Genomic DNA, 23111 nt, shown 5'->3' on the forward strand with positions numbered 1-23111 from the left:
AGACATCTAAATACTACTTGAAATGTGAATGGAGTGGTAGGTAGTTAGCTGTATTCGTCTGAAGTCAGACAGAAGGCAGGATAGACATCCAGACTAAGTGAATCACAGATGCATAAATTTTGGTGAGAGAGCTCATTTCATGTATTTCTTCACAATCAGGGTGTCCAGACTGTGGAATAAGCTCCCTCCAGAGGTGGTGCAATCACCTACCCTGGAAATCTTCAAGAGGAGACTGGACAGTCACCTTGCTGGGGTCACCTGACCCTCAGTTACCTTTCCTGCTTGGTGCAGGGGGCAGGACCCAATGACGTTCTGAGGTCCCTTCTCGCCTTACAATCTATGAATCTGTGTGGGTGAGGGTGAAGGTCACACCACACCTGTAAAGATGTTCTTGTTCACAAAAGCTTACGCACCTTCGATTCACTTAGTACAGGGGTGGGCAATTATTTTGGGCAGAGGGCCGCTTACTGAGTTTTGGCAAGCCATCAAGGGCCACATGACAGGCAGCCCAGGGCAGATTAATATTAATTTTCTTAATTTTTTAGGGGCCCTGCAGGCCTGATAGAATGGCCTAGTGGGCCGCATCCGGCCCCCAGGCCACATTTTGCCCACCCCTGACTTAGTACGTAAGGTGGATCTCTACCTTGTCTTCCACTTAAACTGTAAACACACACACACACACTTTTAGTAAGACGCAACCAAATTACCAAGTCAATAAAAACTCTGCTGTTTAGAGAAGCAGTGTTTAGCAAAATGCATTAAAAAGATAGTTTACCTACAACAAAAGGATACTGTTTACTGGCACATTCCAATCTAAATTGTTTAACTTGCTATTTTAACTCAGAATGGTCTAAGGCCAGAGAGCTACAGAACTCATTTATTCAAAAGATTCTTTCAATCCAATGAAGAAAAAGTATATATGAGAATGTCTTCCTGAAATTCATGCGATTACAACTGGCACAATGGCAAGAAATTGCTTATTTATGTTAATGTCGCACCCTCTTTTCCCCATGTACCACCTTGTTCATTTTTCCTGCTTATATTTTGTCATAATCCCAAAATATGGGCTGTTCGGGGCAGGAAATATCCTTATATATCATGTCCGTTCATTTTTTTAGAAAAATGAGGACTGATTAGAGTTAGTAGCTCTACTAATATAAACAAGTTATAAGAATTCTGCACAGCTAAAAAAGGACATTTACTATTCACACAGATCATTTATCAGTCTAGTCAAGCAAACTCTCTCACCGACAGAGGGGCGAGTTGTTTTGTTTTGTTTTTTGTTTTAAAGAAACAAACCAAAAAACCAAACAACCTCCAATAAGATATTTCTGTTGCCTCTATTACCAATTACTTAAATTTAAGATAGAGCTTGACCAGTTTATGTTAGGGATTATATATTGTAGTTTCTTATACAGGACCAAGAGGTCCCTTCTAACTGCAGTCCAACTGGCTTGTACCACTTATTCTCAGGTCACTGCCCTTTAACTCGCTCTTCTTCCTCCCATATGTATTTGCAGATCCCCCTTATCAGCCTTCACTTTACAAGGCTTAACAAGCCAAGCTCTTCATCTCCTCTTTAAAAAAAAGGAAAGAGGATCTCCACTCCCCAAACATTCTAGTAACCCTTTCCTGCATTTGTTCCAATTTAGTTAATATTTCTTGAAAGTTGGTGGACCAAAATTGTATGCAACATTCTAGGCAAGGGATCAGTTCTTTGTACAGTGGCATTCATAGTTCCCTATTCATCCCTTAAGTATCTTGTTCAATCCATTTTAGTATGGAATTTGCCCTTTTCACTAACATACCACAGGGATGGCTCTCAGTCACCTTGTGTTAGTCTAACATACATGGGTCTCTCATCTATCACTTGCAAAGGAAGAGCTTCCAATTTATGGTAGACTTTGGCAATTCTCAGAGGCTTAAATCTAGGATTTTGTACTATTCAGTTTCATCCCATTTCTAATACTCCAATCCTCAAAATCATCCAGACCTTCCTGCATGAGTTGGATATTCCAATTATCCTCTGTGTTAACAGTGGCTCCCAACTCTGAGTCATTACTATACTTCTTGTGTCACTGAAAAATACCAGTATTAAATGAGTTTGAGCTTAAAACCCCAAGAACTCCACTTGTAACATCTCTCAGCCTGCTAATTGCCTTATCTCACACAATATGCTATGCTTCCCCCTTTAGCCCATTTCTTACCTACATTATAATTCCTCTATTTAATCCCCATTTGCTGTGGTACCATATCAAACTGTTTTACTGAAGTTCAGATAAAGGAAATACAGAAAATTTCATTTAACTAAAAAAATGGTTTCTTATGAAAGTAAGAAATTTGGTTAGTCTGGCATGATCTACCTTTGAAACATTTTTATCCAATATTTAAATTGGTCTTCCTGCCTGTATTTTCCCCTTCAAAATTTGTTTTAAAGCTCTGATTATTATTGAGATATGACTAAGAGGCCTGCAACTGTCTAGATCTTTTTTCCCTTTTTAAAAATAGGTACTATATTTGCTGTTCTCCAATCGTGCAGCACCACCCACAACTTACTAGATGCATTAGGAGCCTTGTTACCAAACCATCAATTATGTGACAGTTCTTTCACATTTTCTGATTGAGATTATCTGGTACCACAACGGATGGCAGAAAGCTCCAAGTTTCCCTACCAACTCAGATATGGTAATTTTCATATCTACCCCTCTTTCCCTCTTAGAATGACTTATTTTTCCAGTAATTGGAGCAAATGAGTGCAATTACACACTTTGGCAGCAATATCATACACAAAAGAATGCCTTATCACTATAAACATTTATTAGATACTAACTGTCCAGAAATAATACCTTCAGTGATCATTTTGCCATTCTGCTGCAGGCTAAGTATTTGAATCTCTATATGATTTTTCATAACTCCAAGAAGATTTCCTGATCCTGTGGAACAAAAGATTGTTTTTAGACTAGTTGTGAAGCAGTCAGATGATCATGTGTAAAACTGGAGAGGAAAAAAAAAAGCAAACTAATGCTCAGGCATCACTGATTCTGAAGTCCTAGAATACACCAGCTGTTTGGGAAAATGTTTCATTACATTTCATTAACAGCTTCAGTTTATTAATATTCTGGTTAATTATATTTCACAAGCTACAGAATATACTGTAACACCCTATGGGAGAATTTATAGTGCTACTCTGTTGTCAGAATTGCTTAAATTCTGTGCAACTATTAGGTTAACAGGCATTTGCCTACTAAAATGCATCTGAAACAGAACCAGGATAATATCTATTTTTAAAAACTAGTCTTAATATGTTGGAGACTTGTTTTCTTAGTAGTCCTAAGAAAACAAGTCATTTCTTAGTTGGCTATATCTAATAGCATGACTGCAATTCGTTTAGCCTCACCATAAAATCATAGGGAAATAAAAAGTCCAGAGAAAAATAACTCTGGAGCCTGTTATGATTTAACATGGCATAATAAGGGGCATATGTATATATAACAAATTGGACCTACAAGATGATCTCAGAACTAACTACCTGGCAAATTGGTGGCATGTCCACTGTAGACCACCAAATGCTGCCAGGTAGCAAGTGAAACTTCAATAACAAAAGTTACTATATGACTGCTGTCATCATTTTTATGAACTAGAGTTAGTTTGATTTATAAACCCTTAGTAAGCATTAACTAGAATGGTTTACTTGTATGTCCAACTTTAATCCAAGGGTCTCATATTTTCCCTATACTACCCTTCTCTCCATACTATGAAACATGACTTGTCCAATAAAAAAGCTCCAAACTGTGCTGCTCAGAGTAGCCCAGGAGGAACAATGACTCAGAATCACAGCCTTGCAATAAGTTTCCCTGATGTTCTGGAGAGGAAATAAGTTACCCTAAGGCTATACATGGGACATAGCATGCTGCATGATGTGCAAGTGGAGTTACAGTGCCTGGAACAATGGGAGTTGAAGCCTGCACACAGAGTCACAGCTGTACCTGGGTGAGGGGAAGCCCAGAGATTCAGCAGAGCTTGCTTCTCCTCCCATGATGGAAGCAGTCACAGGGAATTAGGGGCATCATCCCATACCCTGATAGGTTAGACCAGCACATGATTCTGTAAAGTTATGGTATAGTCAAGCAAACTGAAGCTCAGAGACACTTAATGATTTGCTTACAGCAACACAAGTCTCTAGATCAATCTCAAAAAGATTTTAATAATTCATAGACATTTGTCGTAATCAATGTACCATACAGAACGAATGCTACATTGACTGATTATATCACACTCAGCAGAGGAAATGATGCACTATTAAAAGAAGTCTGTAGAGATCCAGTGATTTTAGTGAGTCACTGGACACACAAAATGGGGAATTCTGAATGTGCAAGTCTCTATTGTAATTACAAACAGCCACACTTGCTACCATGCTAGCTGCATTCCTACTCCCATTTCTCTGAACCGCAGAATTAATCATGTCATACGAGGTATTATTCACAAACGGCTTGAGAAAGACTTGATCCAGTTTTCAAGTTAATACTATATACTGTATTTTCTTGCATAGCATACACCACCAAAAAAAGACATGCACCTTGTTTTTGGAAAGGCAAAATGAAGAAAAAAGATTTTCCCAGAGTTAGGTCCACACCAAGCAGAGAGAGAGCCTAAACTTTTGCTCACTCACGCCTCCCTTTCCTGACCAGGCAAAAGCTACTGTTTTAACTCTTTCACAGGTGAACTGTCAAGCAGCTCTTGACTGCTCTGCCAAAACCTGGAATTGTAGCTGCTGCTGGACTCTATGGGCAGATCTAGAACTTTTAAAAAGAGGTGAAAAACCACCTGCAAGGCTAAGAAATAAGGAGAGACCAAGAGTAGCTAACAGACAGTAGAATGGTCAGAGAAATGATTAAAAAGGAGAAAGGGTCATTAACACCTATGGAGTAAAGAGCCATTAGTAGAAATCAGGTATGTGATGAGCTACAAAGTCAATTGACTCCATTAGTGCTGCCTGTGTAGGAGTGACTGCTGCTGGTGGACATTTGGTTTTGAACTTTTTGTGGCACAACAATCAAAGCAGGATACAGAATTCTGCACCACTGTGCATCTCCTTTCCCCCACTTCCCACCCATACACCAAATATGCCCCTGATGGATTCCACTTCTCCATCCAGGCAACTGCTGGAGGGAAGAGAAGGAAACATAGCATCAGACACCTTACAGCATCTCCATGCTCATACCATGGACAGAAAATTATCTTTTCCAATTAAGACATGCAACCCAATTTTGGAAGCCTATTTTGGGAGAAAGATGAGTATCATATACAAGAAAATACAGTACTCATTTCTACTTTAAAGGAAATACTACACACATCTTAAAAAAAAGTTGACACCAATTTCCTGGGCTTACAGTGCCTCTTTTGGGAATAGAGAAAAAGAGATACTGCCTTTTTTTGGACTCCAAGTTACCAATACATATTTTCATTCTACATGGCATCTCAACAGTTTCTGCCCAGGAACTGCAATTATTATTAATAATGTTTAAAGAGTCATACAGGAACTATAAAACAAGAAACCCAAAAAGATCCATGTGATATTTTTAGTTATTTGAAACTATATGGCACCAAACTATACTGTACTCCGCAACAGCTGTGTTGGGAGGCCAAGGCTGGGTCACTGTCATCCCCCACAGGCCCTCAACAGCTCACAAAAACTCCTTAAGCTGCCTTCCAGTCCAAATAACTGCCCACCGCTAGATTATACGTACTTTATCTGCATATTGTCATTGGTAGGCATGGGCAAGTGAGTGAGAAAAACTTTTGTGCTGTGATAACAATATGTTTTAACTGCTTTTATTTTGAATGCAAGAGGCCAGGAAAGTCAGATGTGTGCGCACTGGCCCTGCCTTCTAAAACTGTAAGGGGACTGATACTGTAAAAGAAAAAAGAATTGAGTAAATGTAGCTGAGGGGGTCAGTGCTCACCACGACTTTGTGGAAGTGTAGGTTGAAGGGACCCCTGGCCAGCTTACAAATCACAAAAGGAGAGGCATCATATAGGAGCTTTCCTAGGGGAATGGTATAAAGGACTTCTTGGGCTCAGATCAAGCACAGTTATAAAGTGAGGACTGTCCCTTGCACTCCAGGCAGGCTGACTCCTGAAAGTCTCCCCAGATGCAGGGGACCATTTTTAGAACTGCAAGGGGCCTGATCGTTGTTGTGACAGTGCAGCCTCAGTTCTTTACCTGCCGTGTGCCCTGATGTGCACAAGCCAAGCAAAATGCCTTCATGTGCCATGCTCTGGCACATGGGCTGGGGATTGCTGACCCCTGGTCTACATGTTAATAGGCTGGTTGGTCAATATTTGGATTGTCTTTACTTAGAAGTGGTCCCACATGGCTTGAAAGATATATATACGTACATGAACACGTACGTGTTCAAGTCCGCTGGTCCGGACGATCTTCACCCTAGGGTTCTACAGGAACTGGCCGAGGTCATTGCGGGACCCCTGGCGCGGCTCTATGAGCACTCGTGGTGCTCTGGTGAGGTGCCGGAGGACTGGAAGAGGGCCAATGTGGTCCCTATCTTCAAAAAGGGAAAAAAAGAGGACCCGGGAAATTACAGGCCAGTTAGTCTTACCTCAATCCCGGGTAAGCTCTTTGAAAAAATTATCCTGGCACACATCCAGGAGGGCCTTGCGGGGGAAAGCATGCTCAGGGGCAACCAACATGGGTTCATCAGTGGCAGGTCTTGTCAGACCAACCTGGTGGCCTTTTACAATCAGGTCACCAAATCATTAGACGCAGGGGTTGCTGTGGATGTAGTCTTTCTGGACTTCCGGAAGGCTTTCGACACTGTCTCTCACCCTGTCCTCATCAAAAAGCTGGGAGACTGTGGTGTCGATGCCCACACGGTCAAATGGGTCGCCAACTGGTTGGAGGGCCGCACCCAGAGGGTGGTAGTGGATGGGTTCTTCTCAACCTGGAAGGACGTGGGCAGTGGGGTTCCGCAGGGCTCGGTCCTCGGGCCCGCACTGTTCAACATCTTCATCAGTGACTTGGATGAGGGGGTAGAAAGCACCCTGTTCAAGTTTGCTGATGACACTAAGATGTGGGGGGATGTGGGTGCACTAGAAGGGTGCAATAGGCTACAAGCTGACCTTGACAGGTTGCAACGGTGGGCGGATGAGAATAGGATGGGGTTTAACACTGATAAGTGCAAGGTGTTGCACATGGGGAGGAAGAACCGGCACCACACTTACAGGTTGGGGAACTCCCCTCTTGCCAGCACGGAGACGGAAAAGGATCTTGGAGTCGTCATTGACTCCACGATGAACATGGGCCGGCAGTGTGGGGAGGCAGTCAAGAAGGCCAACCGTACCCTGTCATGCATCCACAGATGCACCTCGAGCAGGTCCAGGGAGGTGATCCTCCCCCTCTATGCGGCACTGGTCAGGCCGCAGCTGAAGTACTGCATCCAGTTCTGGGTGCCACACTTCAAGAGGGACATGGACGATATGGAGAGAGTCCAGAGGAGGGCCACTCGTATGATCAGGGGTCAGCAGGGTAGGCCTTATGAGGAGAGGCTACGAGACCTGAACCTGTTTAGCCTCCACAAGAGAAGGTTAAGGGGGGACCTTGTGGCCTGCTACAAACTGGTCAGGGGGGATCAGCAGGTATTGGGGGAGTCCCTGTTCCCCCGTGCGCTGCCAGGAGTGACCAGGAATAACGGTCACAAGCTGGCGGAGGGTAAGTTTAGATTAGATATTAGGAGGCGCTACTTCACAGTCAGGACGGCTAGGGCCTGGAACCAGCTTCCAGGGGAAGTGGTGCAGGCTCCTAGCCTGGGGATTTTTAAAAGGAAGTTAGATGAGCACCTTGCTGGGGTCATCTGACCCCGGTGCTCTTTCCTGCCAAGGCAGGGGGTCGGACTAGATGATCTACCTAGGTCCCTTCCGACTCTAGCTACTATGAAACTATGAAACAATTAATTTCACCACTACATATACCTCATGCTCTTCTGAACACTCAAGTAAAACAAAACGAGCAGTTTCTGTACACTTTTAGGAAATAAAAAACGAACTAAAACCTTTGAACCTGTTGTTATATAACACATTACAGCATCTGGAAAAGCAGAAAAGAAAATTTATCAATTGAACAAGCTAAAAAAAAAGCAAAGTCATGCTTCTAAGCACTCTCCAATTTGCTACTGTGAATAATTTTTTTTCTTTAGAAGAACTTAAGAATTTACTCTCATTCGTATGGCTAAGCATTCCCCAAACAATGTCACAAGACAAGGAGCCACAAAAGCAAAGGAAAGACTTTAGCTACCTATAGTAATTGGACTTTCCTACTAGCTGTTCATTCTAAGAGGTTCATCCAGTATACTTACACTCATCTCTTCAAGCTCCTCGAATCCACCTACTTTGTCTCATTTATGCATATACAATTTTAATGCCACCATAGCTAAAACTGTATTTACTCAAAAGTTATAGACCTTCCATCTACTAACAGCTTTATCAAAATGTGATCTAAAGTATCAAAGGAGGCTGAAATAACAGGAAAAAACCTCTTCACTAAGAACCGCTCCAAGATGTGCAAACTCTAGCATGGGGTGGGGGGAGAAATAGCACCTCAGTAAAAAAACAAGAGAAAACAAACTCCTTTCTCCTTTTTTAATCAAAGCAGCTATGGACTAAAGAGAAAGTAAAGTAAGAATACTGCTATTCCAGCATCTGGTAACTTTCCAATATTTACAAAATCTTCATATGATACGTCTCCCAGATAGATTTTCTCCCTCGAGTCTAAACACCCTCTGACCTGCCAGCACTGAAAAGAAACATAACAATAGAAGCACAGTCACATCTAAAGCTCTGACACCAATTAGCGTGGTCCTGGGCATACACCAGTGCCCACCACCCTGACCAATACTATTTAATTCATTCCTTGTACATATCCCTCTTGTCTTAAGACTGCAAGTTCCTTGGAATGGGGACTGTCTTTCTGTTCCATGTTTATACAGCACGTACCAAAATGGTGTCCTCCAGAACTGGAGCTCTTGGGTGCTACAAGTTAGTTGCATGGTTCAATAAATAACACAACAGTTTACAGAAGCAAGCAAAGATTTGACAGTTTAGGTATTACCTCTCTCTGATCTAGGTTTGACTGCCATTTTGCACATAGTATATTATTAGAGACCAACTGCCACTTGAATTTATGTCTTATATACATAATTGCTACTCATTTCCTTTACATTTTTTAAGCAGCAGTTTATGTAGCAGGGAAATATATCAGTTCCGACTCCTCCCCTCAACCAAACATCTCCCAAAAAAGGAGAGGGCAGACAGGAAAAAAAAAATCAAAGGAGAACAAGCTGCATAACATGTGTCACTGTAACCCACTTTCATAATTATGCACTGGAACTTAATTGTTCAATTCATGATATAGTTAATGTGTTGTTATTATTATTTCTTTACTATCACCTTTATCCTGAACATCTCTGCTCAGGAAACAGGCAAGGTTACAATTATGATTGATAAAACTATCAGAGAATCACATGATGCATCTGTAATAATCACAAAATCTTATTTATAATTTATCTGTCATTTCTGTAATTGCTCCATTATTACTTCGTATGCCAAGTTTAAGTTTACATTATGAAATTCAAGGCAGGGTTATGCCTTTTTCACCTTGTAAAATACTCTATATCTTCATGATACTGTATAAATTAACAAAGTTTGGGATTGGGAGGAAGAGTAGATTTGTTTCAGAGATCATTTTTCTCTCTATAAGGAATTATATTTTACATGCAGCACTTTATGCTTTTCCCCATACAGTACAGAAGCGAAGTCAAATAGGGGAACATGGGAACTTAGAACCCGATTCACCCCCACCAGCTCTCACATTTGATTCACCCAATAATTTCATTGGGCAATGAACCTGGTCTATACAGGGTAAAGAAATACCTGCATAATTATAATGGCTATACTAACTCTTTTTGTATTGCAGTAGTACCTGCAGAGTCTAGCCTGATCATGGTTCTACTCTGACAGGCAATTAAAAGACTAAGAGTCCCTACTGCAAAAAAGTTTATAGCCTTTCTCGTTGAATCATCAGGCCACACACTGAGGATTATATTACTTCAGGTACTTCAGACTTGATCCCAGCCTTCTCATCCAAAGTGTTCAGTGTCTTCAATGCCTGTAGTTATTAATGGCAGTTGGGAATGCTCAGAACCCTTCAGGATCATTCAGGTGAAGTTAGCTCCTTACTGTAATTTCTGGCATATATGAAACAAGCCACAGCATTCAGTTATGGAGCAGAGTTTTAAATGCCTCACTTTGGAAATTAATTGTATTGAATGCCATACTGAAGCTGATATTTTACCTAGACCAGGAGTGGGACTGGAAAGCTCTCCTGGTATACATGAAACAGACTTACATTTATTAACAAATGCAACTAGCCAGATATTCGTCTTCCATCAACAGTACTCCCTTAACCCAAGGGTATGTCTACAGGAGTCTTACTCTCTTTTCTTCTCTTCCTTTCAGTCTGACGGTTCCTTTGCTTCAGTTAATGTTAAGCTGTTGTGTTTCTCCACCTCTACATAATTTACCTTCTTTTCCCCTAAAATTGTGCATAATACAAACCTTAATATCTTCTACTCATTTTCTGGTTTGGAGACAGGAGAAGATTCTTTTTAGCAAGTTCCAAAAAAATTCTACCAAATTTTCAAATAAGCATCTTTTCTCCTTCTCCCCCATGAAACACTGGACTCAACAGGACAACTTTTCCATTACTTAAACTTCCCAAAGTTTTTAAAACCAGTCAGTGATTTCAGGGGTCTCACTGCTTTTGTGCATGTGCACCCCCTGTGAAAAGGCACCACTGATATTGCCGACAGTGCCTGCGGGTGTTCGCCACTCGCCACCCCCCCAGCTGACACTGCTGGTGGCGTCGTGTGTGGTCTGCAATCATCACTGGCCACTGCTGGTCTGCAGGTGGTGCTCACCACCCCCTACCCCCCACCACCAACAGCACCATGGCTGCCTACAGGAGCTCCCTGCTCACTGCCGCCATGCCCCCAGCACCGACAGTGCCACCGCCACCTGCAGGAGCTTGCCGTGCCCCCCAGCCTCTGGGGGCATGTGGTGTTCATGGTGCTCTTTAAGGCTTTTACAATTGTAATTCTTACAGGCTTTAGATCCGTGATTCTCAATCAGGGGATGCAGCACCTCAGGGTGCTTTAAGATCCTTTCTTCAGTGGTATCACAGAATGGTATGTGATGTTAGTAAGTGTGCAAGTACAACTCACAAGATTAAGTCAATCATTTCAAATAAGAATCCATAGTGCTAAAAAAAAATTCTGACCTGCTGTGTTAAATTCTTTGCAATAAAAAAAAAGCCATGTTAGTTTCCCATAGTCAAAAAAGAGTGAAAACTAAGAGCTGGGATTTTCTGACGGATGCTTTGAACCTAACAGAATCAAAATTATCTAAAGGCAGTGGTTAAATGATCAGTTCTTTATGACCAGTGATCTGGGTTTTCTATTTGTCACCAAAAAACACAGCAAACTGAGGATTTTCATCTTTAAAGGAGAAAAACCTGGGAAGCCACAGGTTTCCACTTACAGGCTAGTAGTTCCAACTAGCAAGGGGCTGATGGGGCTGGAGGGAGAAGAATACAGAGGTGCATATGCACAGGACGCATATATGTAGTGAAAGCCAGGTAGTGTAGTAGAGAACAACTCCTGCAGCTCCCACCAGGAAAGTCTATGTGGGCACAGGTGACATGGGGATGGGGGCACATGCCTCCGCAGATTTCTGTGCCCATGGCAGGGTGAGGAGCTATAGCCTGGCCAGACCAGCTTTGGGCAGGAACTGCCTCCACAGCCCAGGAGGCAGGACCTGGTATGGGAGGGAGCACTATGCTGCCATGGCTGACAAGGTAAGGCCATCAGCAAGGGGCACAACTCCACACCGCTGCTGCACCTCACCTTGGCAGGCATGGTGGTGTGGTACTCCCTCCCTCCCAGTGTGGTCCCACCTACTGGACCGCAGAGGTGGCTCCTGCCCAGAGCTGGTCTGGCCAGGCAGCAGCCTTGTGACCCACTGTGGGTGCGGAAATCTGGGGGGGCACAGGCCTCCCCCCCCCCCAACATCTATGCCCACAATCCCCCACTGCTTCTATGCCTACACCCCTGCCTGCCCCATCCACGCACTCCAGAGCCCACAAACTCACCCCCTCCACACACTGGGGGGCTGGGGCCTGGGGGCAGTAGGTCAGGAGTGAGGGGCACCAGCAGGGCTGGAGAGGGTAGAGGACAGTGGATTGGGAGTGAGGGGCACCAGCAAGAGAAGGAGTAGGGCACCAGCACATCAGGGCTGCTCAGAGCAACGAGGCAGCAGGGGGGAGAGCCACAGCTAGACCCACATCCTAGTAAGCAAAAGGAGGCAGGGAGAGCTCTGATTTTTTATGATAAAAAACAAAAATCAAATACAAAAATATACAGGTATTTAGAATTTATTTGTTTATTTCTGAGGTATTAGTAGGGTTCCAACTTTTTTATTTTATTTTAAATATATCAGAAAAACATTGCATTCAACACACACACACTTCATTTTAACCACGGAAACAATAACACTAAGGGGTTATCTGTTAGCTGGCATCCCGTTAGTTTCTTCACCATGTCTCCAAACTTCTTCCAGAACAGTTTCATTCTGGGATATGTCCACCATACGTGGTAGAATCCTCCCAAGTCACCACACTCCCTTTAACATTTGCCTGTTCCTGTACCATTAATGCATTTAAAATTAAGGGTGGGGGAAAGGGAATATACCTAAAATATTTCTTATGTCAATGGAGCGTACGCTGGCAAAACAATATTTTTGTTGGTATAGCTTTCATTCAGGTCCCACTTTGAATGAAATAAACTCTAATAATAAAAATGAAGTGTTGCCAGTATAGCTATGTCCCTGACTGACAGCAATATTTCAGGTAAGAGACTCAGCTTAGGCCCCAATTTTGGATGCCCAACATGATGTCTTGCAGAGCTGCTGACCACCTGCAAGTCCTACTACCTTTTTCTGGACACTTAGAAATGCAGTACTTCCAAGAACAGGGTCCTACATTTTTCAGTTCAGGGACACAAATATGGATGCATAGCAGCTCTGCCACTGTTGAAATTTGACTCAAATCTCCTAAAAAGTTTATGAACTGCTCTTAAGTAAACTTTCAGTTGCAGTCAGAATAAAAATCTGAAGCAGATGTTTTAGGCAGACTCCTGTAAATAAGTCAGCATTAAATGATGAATTTGTAGTTTACCTGTCTTACCCATAAACCCATAATCCTGTTTTCCCATAAATAAATGGGTCAAAACTCCCAGCCTGGGGAACAGTATTAAAAAACTAAACACAACATAGGATGACCTCTTAATATTAAAGTATGAATTCTGTTATGTACAGACAAGCCTGCTCTTTAGAATTTTCACTAAAAGCAATACTTCTAATAGTATTTGTAAAATAAAAAAAGTTCCCAGCTTCTTTCATCCATACATTCTAGTTTGTAACTAGAATGTTTGTAATCAGTTCTATAAAGAGACTGTATAGGCTGTTGAAAAAAAGGGGGCATACTGAGAAAACTAAACCTCACTGCCCTCATCTCTTCCATTCCTTAGACTGCCTCTCAGCAACCTGAAAGTTTTGATCTCCATAAAGAACCTGAAACCATCGAAGTGGAAAGTTGCCTTCCAGGTCACCTTCAGAGAATATTTTACAAAGTTAAATCATAAACAGAACTGCTGTATTTATTATTACATGGAAACTAAAGGCATTTATAAACCCAAATTTACTTTAAAAATATTCAATCTTATATTAACAGTTTTGCAATTATGGCTTATAATACTACCTTATGATGAAAATGTGTATGTGATGTTACTTTTTTCTATTTAAAATGGAAAGAGTTAACTTGCACAAAATTAGGCAACAGCCTTCTTACAAAATCAGTTTTTCCTCAGAGTGTAAGAATAGTATGACTGAGAAATGAAAACAGCTGCAAGAGAGCTGCATACAGTATTGTGCTATATGCATCTGCTCCAGTGGCAGAGCATCTAGTTTCCACAGGACATTGCATCAAAATGAACCAGAACTTTGGTCAGTCATTCATATTGCTAGAAATCCTACCAATACGAGATAGAAGTGTACAAAGTAACTGAAAAGAATAGTTTTTGTAATTCAAGTTTAGCATATTGTAATAATCAACTTTTAAAATCACTCCTCCATCAAGAAAATGCCATCGAGAAACCTAATTTTATTAGCTTTCTCTAAACATCACCTGCAAGTGTAAAAATCAGGACAAAAGCAGCGTCCCCTTGTTAAACGAGGTCGTTTAAAGAGGAAAAGCTGAATTGATTTTTCAGAAAAAACCTTTTTGAGCCCATCAGATGAAATTATGGGGTTTCATCTACAGACTCCTCAGAAGCATTCTCCTGACAGCAAAATTATGCAGTTAAGTTTTTTAAGACTGTGATGAATTGCCAGAGGACATCAACTTGGATTTATTCCATAACAATAAGCAGCCAAGTAACTGTTTAGTAAGCTTCATTATATATGAAAATTGAGGCTTGATTTTCAGCAGCACCAAGCCCCAAGAGTTCTAAAAGCAATATCTTCAAGCTGTCAGTTGTAGGTCTCTATTACAGCACAAATCCTATACAGCCTATTAAATTTTAGCAGTTTATTTATATGAAGAGCCCATCGCCTCAACCAGTTTGGTAAAACAGTTGGTATCTCATGAAAAATTTTGCACTCTATACACAAAACCCATTTAAAAAGTGTAATGATGTTTTTTTGGACTGGGATTTCTGGCAAAGAAGTCTGGAGTTGAGACCTTTGAACATTAGCTAGCTGGAAATTTTCAATTTGTAGTTCAGTCATTTTTGTACTATCATGTATGCATAAAAAGTCTTAGGGCTTCTTACATCAGAAATGCAAGAGTTTATATTTTAGGAAGTGAGTAATCTTGTTCAGTTTCTCTAAACACAAAAAACTTTAAAGCTTATTTTAACTTGTAATGACTTGTTTGAATGCTATCAACTCACCTTAGATCCAACCTGATCAAGTCCTGTCTCATAAGGAAAAATTAAATTTAGTACCCATTCTAGTCACTTCAACTTAATACTGTTCTGCATGATCAGGTAACAGCACTGAAGATTAGAACAGAATTAATTACGCATCTATACTCTTCCCCTGCTTACTGGAAGGATATACTTATAAGTTTGGCAATTAATTTTAAGTTCCCCTCAACCTTTTTGCTACTTCTCCATTTTACATATTCATGCCTTTCCTTTACAGGCACACTGTTTTCCTGTCAATGCCTTTGTTGCATACTCAGAATTGCCACAGTGTGCACAGAATGCTGGTTACCGATTTAACTGAGAACTATGTAAGTGGTCAGTAATATTGAATGCATTGTACAAAACCTCAACCCCATTAAATGAAGATGAGCAAAGAAACAAAAATAAGTATGTGTATTAAGGTATAAGTAGGTAACAGGGACTGGAATTCCCTCATACAGAAAGCTCTCTGGGCAAGTGCCTTTTCTTTGCATCAATAAAACCACACAACTACTTAACATTGGTGGTTATTGTCATGGAGAGAAAGAGGGAGAGATTTGCTCTTAAATTGTATTCAGTTGAACTTAATTATATTACTTCATTTTATATATATTAGTTGTATTAAAACAAGTAAGTTAAACCAAATTATTTACACACACACACACACACACACACACACACACACACACACACACACACACACAGAGTAACTAGCGTGGGGGAGGATGCATTGAGACGCGTTTCTGTGCGTGTGTGCGTGCATCCTCCCCCACAGAATGGCTGTAGTACAAAAAAACTAAGCATGCATTCCCAAAATATTCCTGACAAAAGTTTCTCTCTAACCCTAAATCTGCATGAGATTTATCAGCTGTTTACACTAACTACTCAGCTCGATATGGACATCTTGTTTAAAAAAAATCAAAGATATGATGCTTCAGATCAAATCAGCAAATTGTTATCACAGAAAAGTTTATTTTGGAAGACAATCCAAGATATACGGCTAACTTTTCTAGTTGTCTCTGTTAATATATCAACTAACTAAAAGCATGACAGCGTACTAAAAATGGCCGAACAACACATTAAAGCTATTGACAAAGTACATCTTCACTTTTCAAGACTGTTTCAGTACTATGAGCCTGAAACACAAGATTGTTATTGCTTTGAAAAAGCAAGTAGTGTATTCTTATAAGTTATTTTAAAAGGAAGATTTTCCTCATTAAAATACTAACTCAAACATTTTCTCGGTCCCTCAGAAAGGGGTCCGCTAGGTGTTCTGAACTGGTAAGAGCCATTGGAAGTCCTAGAACCCAAACAGTTTGATCTATAAGGTGGGAAGAGAGGGTTCCTAAAATTTAAACAAAGAGCAGCTAACCAACTGGAAAATAAAGAATGCAACCTTTTCAGAAAGAGCAAGACTATTTTTATTTATCTACCCTCTGGATGAAGAGATTTATTAAGAGTAGGAATGTTACTAGTCACTACGAGAAGACTACCACCTTGAATCAAAAGAAATGTTAGTTCCCAGCTGAGCTGAAGCTACCACTGCCATGCACTGTGGATGTTACTATGATGTCTTCAGTCTATTTTTCTGGCAGGCAATGGTGAATCCATGTTCTGAATATTTGATCAAGAGGAAGATACCGTTAGAGTTGACTTTTCCTCACTTCTTTGCCAATGGTTCTATTCCAGAGGTTCAAATCTGGCATTGAAATTGTGGTGCAAAATAAGCCTCTGGAACACTGTAACAGGTTGCCCGCCCCAGCAGCATTCTAGTGGCCTATGAGGGGCACCCTTAAAATCTTTTCTTGTATCCAGCTTCAAAGTCCTACAGCCAGCTCTGGGCCACCAGCCCTATACAGTAGCTACACCCACTAGTGTACTGGGCCCTTTGGCCTTTTATGACTGCGCCCCAAGGCACTAATGAGGCCTCCTCCTCCTCGACAGCCTGAACCACAAACCACTGGTCTACCAGTCAAACACAAGCAGTAAGTCTGTGGACTATAAAAAAAATAAAATGAAGGAAGGCAGTCTTCCAGCTCACATTTTCCATGGCTCTATGCTTCTGCTTCCCACTGTCTGCTATGCTCCTTCTTGTGGGGCTGCCACAGCTTCTCTGGGAGTCATCAAGAATTTACCCCTTCTGCCACCAACCCCCTTTTGCCCACTCAGCCCAGGGTTTTTATAGTTCTGGCCTGCCCCCTTCCGATCACCTGACTAGCTGGCAAGGCTCAGCTTTTAACTTCTACCCTGCCAGCAGGCTGTGCCCAGAAAGTTCTGTTCGTAAAAGGACCAGCCTCCTTTCTGGTAACAGAGCTAGGGCTCTCTGTTACAAACATCAAAAAGGACTCAGCCTAGTATGTCAAAGAATTTCATAGATTTCATAGACATTAGGGCTGGAAGGGACCTCGGGAGATCATCGAGTCCAGCCCCCTGCCCAAAGGACAGGAAGTCAGCTGGGGTCATAGGATCCCAGCAAGATAAGCATCCAATTTACTCTTGAAGGTGTTCAATGTAGGTGCTTGAACCACCTCCGCTGGCAGACTGCTCCAGACCCTGGGGGCTCGGACAGTAAAGAAATTCTTCGTTATGTTCAGCCTGAAACGGTCTTGCAGGAGTTTGTGACCATTCGACCTCGTCATCCCTTGGGGCGCTCTGGTGAACAGACGTTCCCCCAGATCCTGGTGGTCACCCCTGATAAACTTATAGGTGGCCATCAGATCACCCCTGAGCCTGCGCTTTTCCAGGCTAAAGAGTCCCGTGGCTCTCAGCCTGTCATCGTAAGATCTGTTTTCCTGACCTCTGATCATGCGCGTGGCTCTCCTCTGGACTCTCTCAAGCTTCTCCACATCCTTTTTGAATTGTGGAGCCCAAAACTGGACGCAGTACTCCAGCTGCGACCTCACCAAGGCCAAGGGGAGAATGACGTCCCGGGATTTGCTCGAGAAGCATCTATGGATGCACGCCAGCATTTTGGTCGCTTTACTAGCCGCAGCATCGCATTGGAGGCTCATGTTCATCTTGTGGTCAATGATGACCCCCAAGTCTTTTTCTTCTGTAGTGCTAACCAACTTAGCACTGCCGAGCCTATAAGGGTGCTGCAGGTTTTTCCTCCCAAGGTGGAGAACCTTGCATTTTTCGGTGTTAAACACCATGAGGTTCTCGTCTGCCCATTTGCTGAGCTTGTCCAGGTCAGCCTGGATCACCCGCCTATCTTCTGGCGTGGATGCTTTGCCCCAAAGTTTGGTGTCATCGGCGAACTTGGCCAGTCCACTCCTAACTCCAATGTCCACATCGTTAATGAAGATGTTGAACAGTATGGGTCCCAGGACAGAGCCTTGAGGGACCCCACTGGTTACAGGGCACCATGATGAGTGACTGCCATCAATCACAACCCTCTGGGTCCGACCACGAAGCCAATTTCCCAGCCAGCGGATAGTGGTGGAGCCAAGGCCACAACTGGCCAGTTTGGCCAAGAGGTGATCATGGGATACCAGATCAAAAGCTTTTTTGAAGTCAAGATATATGACATCAATCTCTTCTCCCTTGTCCAGGTGATAGGTCACCTGGTCATAGAAGGAAATGACATTGGTCAAACAAGACCTACCCGCAACAAACCCGTGCTGGCTGTCCCTTAGAATGTTAGCCTGGGCCAGTCCCTCAAGGATGGCCTCCTCAATAAACTTTTCTAAGATCTTCCCCAGGATAGAAGTCAGGCTAATGGGCCTGTAGTTAGCCGGATCCACTCTCCTCCCTTTCTTGAAGATCGGCACCACATTGGCCTTCTTCCAGTCTTCGGGCACTACACCAGAGCGCCAGGAGTTTTCAAAGATCCGTGCCAGGGGCCGGGCTATGACGCTCGCCAGCTCCTTGAGTACCCTGGGGTGCAGGTTGTCAGGGCCGGCTGACTTGAAGGTATCCAGCTTCTCAAGGTGTTCCTTCACGAGGTCAGCATTGATGGAGGGTAGGGGATCTCCCACACCCAGATTTCCCTGTCCCATAGCAGGCATGGGCATCCCGTGTGACTGATGAAAGACTGATGCAAAGCACCTATTTAATAGGTTGGCTTTTTCCTGGGCGTCAGTTGTCAGTTGCCCCATCTGGTTTAGCAGGGGTCCAACATTGCCCTTGCTTGTCCTCCGGCTCCCCACATATCTGAAAAAGGACTTTTTGTTGTCCTTGATGCTTGAAGCTAGTTGGAGTTCAGCTGCAGCCTTGGCTTTCCTGGTTTGGTCCCTGCAGGACCGGACCAGCGTGGAGTAATCCTCCTTGGAGGTGAATCCCGTCCTCCATCCTTTGTAGGCTTTCCTTTTTAGCCACAGTAGGTCCGCTAGGTCTCTGGAGAGCCAGGGGGGCTGCTGTGCCTTCTTGCTGCCTTTCCTCCGTGTTGGAATAGATTTAGCGTGTGCACTGAGGATCGCTTCCTTGAGAAGCAACCACTCTTCTTGAACTCCCATCTCCCTGGGGTCATGGTCCCTGAGGGCCTGACCGACTAGCCTCAATTCCTCCTTGGTTCATTGGCAGCATCAAGAGTTGAGGCATACACACTGAAGACAATGACATATTGACTCCCTGCCATTTTGAGACAGTCATGAGGCGCTCAGTGTGGTGGGCCAGTAGGAGATGCTCTTGTGTTGAGCCACCCATTTCACTGCGCCCAACCACCTTCCAGGCTCTGAGTGCCTCCCTGGGGGCACCTCATGTATGGCCCCCTTCCTGGAGCACACTCACTATCCTGGGGTAAAAACTGCTACCACCCAGGGCTGGGCTTGATTCTGGCTCTGCATCCCCTGGGTAACACAGGCCTAGGAGCCCTTGAGGGTACCTGACTCACTTCAAGCACTGGGGGGTGCTTCCTTAATTGGAAGCACAAGTAGCGGTTTCCCCTAGTCAGCCAAGCCAAGGGAACCCCAAGGCATAATCTAGACCCACACCGAATAAGTCTCCCATGCTAGGTACAAAGGAGAACTTTACTGATTACAAGGGGTAGGGTTGCAATAGGGTACAGAGTAGAACAATACCAGAGAAATCCCATATGGCAAATTGGCATGGTTGGGTAGCCTTTGATCATGCATCTGAGTTACTGCAAGCTATATATCTAGTTAGATCTCAGACAGCTTACTCACAAGTATCATCTAGAGGCAGGTGGAGATTCACTCTGGAGACAGGCAGTTCCTTGATCATGAGCTTTGAGAGAGAGCGAGCAAGTTGGTTTATGAGTTTATTCTTAAATGGCGAAGCCAACTATGTGGAGTTGGCATTCTCCTTCCTGTTTACCCTTCCAGAAGAGGATATAACCACTGTCCTATTCTTTAAGCTACCCATTACCCATTTGCCAGGTCTAACTCTTTGCAGCAATGTCAATATTGTGTCACCTGGGTTTGAGCTATGATTGTGGTACAGCACTCTGGGAGTTCATTATTAGGATTGTCCATGAGGGTTCTGATGTTCCAGGTCCCAAAGTTGATTGATTAAAATACAAGTGCTTTGTTTAAAGTAATTCAAGATTCATTGGAATGAGAACAGACTCATACACCTTGGACAGGTAAGAAAGGAAAGCATTACGGATCACTTAGACAAGCAATTCTCAACTACTTTTTTCAAAGTCAGAACGTAAGAACAAGCTAAGGGCTGGCATTTTCTAAGGGATCCCTAGAGTGAAGGATATTACTCTCAACAAGTCTGAGGATATTGAGTTCATAATGCCTATAACAATCTTTGCCTATAAAGTGCATCTTAATAAGCAGATTTCAGAAAGTCATCTGCAAAACACAGCATATGTAGTTTTTCTCAGATATCTTCTGTTCATACATATATTGAAATATATAACACATACTGCAATATACATATGCACAGAGATATATATGAAAAAACTACAGCCCTGTGTCTAGAGAGAGATGGATCATGGTAACCACTTGAAATAAGAAGATTCACAGTGCATCTTCAAGACTGATGTACTCTTATGAGGGAACAGAACAGTAAAAAATAAAGAATGTTTGGCCATCAGCTTCTGATTAGATTTACAAGGATTGATTACACTCATTTATCATGTAATAAAATCAGGAATATCATCACTTAAGTCTGTGGCAGTGCAACAGTGTAAAACAAGTGCAACAGATGAGAGAAACCAGACAGTTCTTCCATACATCGGAATGAGGCCCAGGCTGCAATACTTCTCAGTCAGAAAACCGAGAAAGGTTAACAGGCAAAAGCCAAGTACCACAAAGTTAGTTGGAAAGGAAAGACAACTAATATTCAGAGGTAGGGAGGCAGACACCCGAAGCGAGATGTAGAAACAAGTAATTATAGCCACAATTTCTAAAACAAGTTAAGAGTTTTTTTGGATACTACATCTGCCAAGTACCTGTGCCAACCTTTGTGGCTGAACACAGTTCTAATTTAAAAGCATTTTTCTTCCCTGTTGCTGCATGAAAAGGTCACACTAACAAGGAAACCTGAATACACAGGGAAATTGTAGAATCTAACAATAAAACGTACTATCAAATTAAACTGAAAAGGGTCATATTCTTCCTCCAGTGTTCTTTCAGTTACAGTAATTTCAGGTGCTCCCCACAACAACAGATAAAAGAAATGTTAATGAAAAGCAAGACAATTTATAGGAAAGGAGTCAACTTAAGCCAGCAAAATTCTGGAAACAAGTGTGAGAGAAGAAGCCCCTGTTGAGCAACTTTTAGTTTAGAAGCATTTAAAGGGCACTGTAATGTCCAAAACAAGCAAAAAAAACCCCCACACGCTGACCAAACAAGTCCATCCAATGGCTGCTTACAGCCCTAGCCTTGCAGCTGAATCTAGGTGACCACCCTCTTGAAGTCAATGGGGCTCTTCCATGGGTGCAAGGATCTGGCTAAGTGCTCTTCCTGGAACTCCAAAAGCACCAAGTTTAAGATTTCAAGCATTCAGTTTGGCTATGATCTTCATTCCTATTTACACACACACACACACACACACAAAAAAAAATAATCTAACACAGATATATCATATACAGATGAAAATCACACACAATTCTGACAATTATTTGAAAATTAAACTAGGTCAGTAATGGTCCATGTGATATTGCTGAACAACTTATTTTGGAAAACCTGTAAAGCAGGAAGCACGTAAGATTGCTTTCCTTCAAGTAAATAAAAGGAAACAGAATGGACTAAACTAATTTTTCTGTCAAGAGTCCTTGAAACTTTTTTCTTTTCTAACAAGAAGCTTTTTACTATTAGAAGCATTCAGTAATTATATCTGGATTTTATTTAACTTTGACTTTACATATCAACATTTTAAAACAAGATTTTAGTTATATTATCTTCTTTGTTCAGAAAAGAAATGAAAAGCATTATTTCACAAGGCACTACATATTTACTTGTCTGTATGAAAATTATGCAGTCATAACTTAAGAAAATGCTTGGTGGAAATCACAGCGGTTGCATGTTAAAACAGATGTATCATGTTAAAGTGCATCATAGGAAGTTGTATAATTTTTCAGACAATATACAAGTGAGCAGTATAGAAACTACAAATTCTCTGATAAGCTACTCCCACCATTTCCCTAGAAATGGGTCTCAAAAGCACCACTTATGCAACTGGAAAAATTTAGTAAATTTAATTACAGCCCTAACCTTCCTGAAACCTTAAAAAAAACCCCAACCTAAACATCTTGAGAGCTACAGTACAATATTTTTAGACAGGAAGATGTCCAAATAGTTTCCAAGGTGCTATAAATCAATTTTGAAGCTGAGTCAAACAGTTTCCTGAATCAGCTACATTACAAACAAAGGACAGCACATAAAATACTAATTTTTTAAAATAGACTTCAGCATCTCAAATAGCTCACTGTAGGCCTGACACTTGTTGCACCGAGTCACAGATGCTGATGAAGCATGTATGTGCACTGTAGTTAAAGTACAATACTGTTTGTGTAAGCATGCCCAAGGTCATGGACAGATGAATAATGAGGGGAGCACAGAGAGACTTCTTACTTGTGAGTGTGTCACTTGTATGCATTGGAACTGTTGT

General features: G+C 42.1%; 1 protein-coding gene across 2 annotated transcripts in view; it reads right to left on the reverse strand.

The window, feature by feature from the left end:
• Window positions 1-23111, reverse strand: part of PIP4K2A (phosphatidylinositol-5-phosphate 4-kinase type 2 alpha) — a 200431-nt gene that overhangs the window by 102636 nt on the left and 74684 nt on the right. Inside the window, exon 2 of one of the 2 annotated variants that reach the window (XM_090047318.1) lies at window positions 2847-2933. The exons of the other annotated variant lie outside the window; for it this stretch is intronic. The gene's annotated coding sequence lies outside the window, so the exon portion shown is untranslated. The remainder of the gene's footprint in view (window positions 1-2846; window positions 2934-23111) is intronic. 2 annotated transcript variants of the gene reach the window in all.

The sequence above is a fragment of the Crocodylus siamensis genome, chromosome 5, assembly GCF_052110815.1.
Source record: "Crocodylus siamensis isolate JL-2025a chromosome 5, ASM5211081v1, whole genome shotgun sequence".
NCBI classification, from domain to species: Eukaryota; Metazoa; Chordata; order Crocodylia; family Crocodylidae; genus Crocodylus; species Crocodylus siamensis.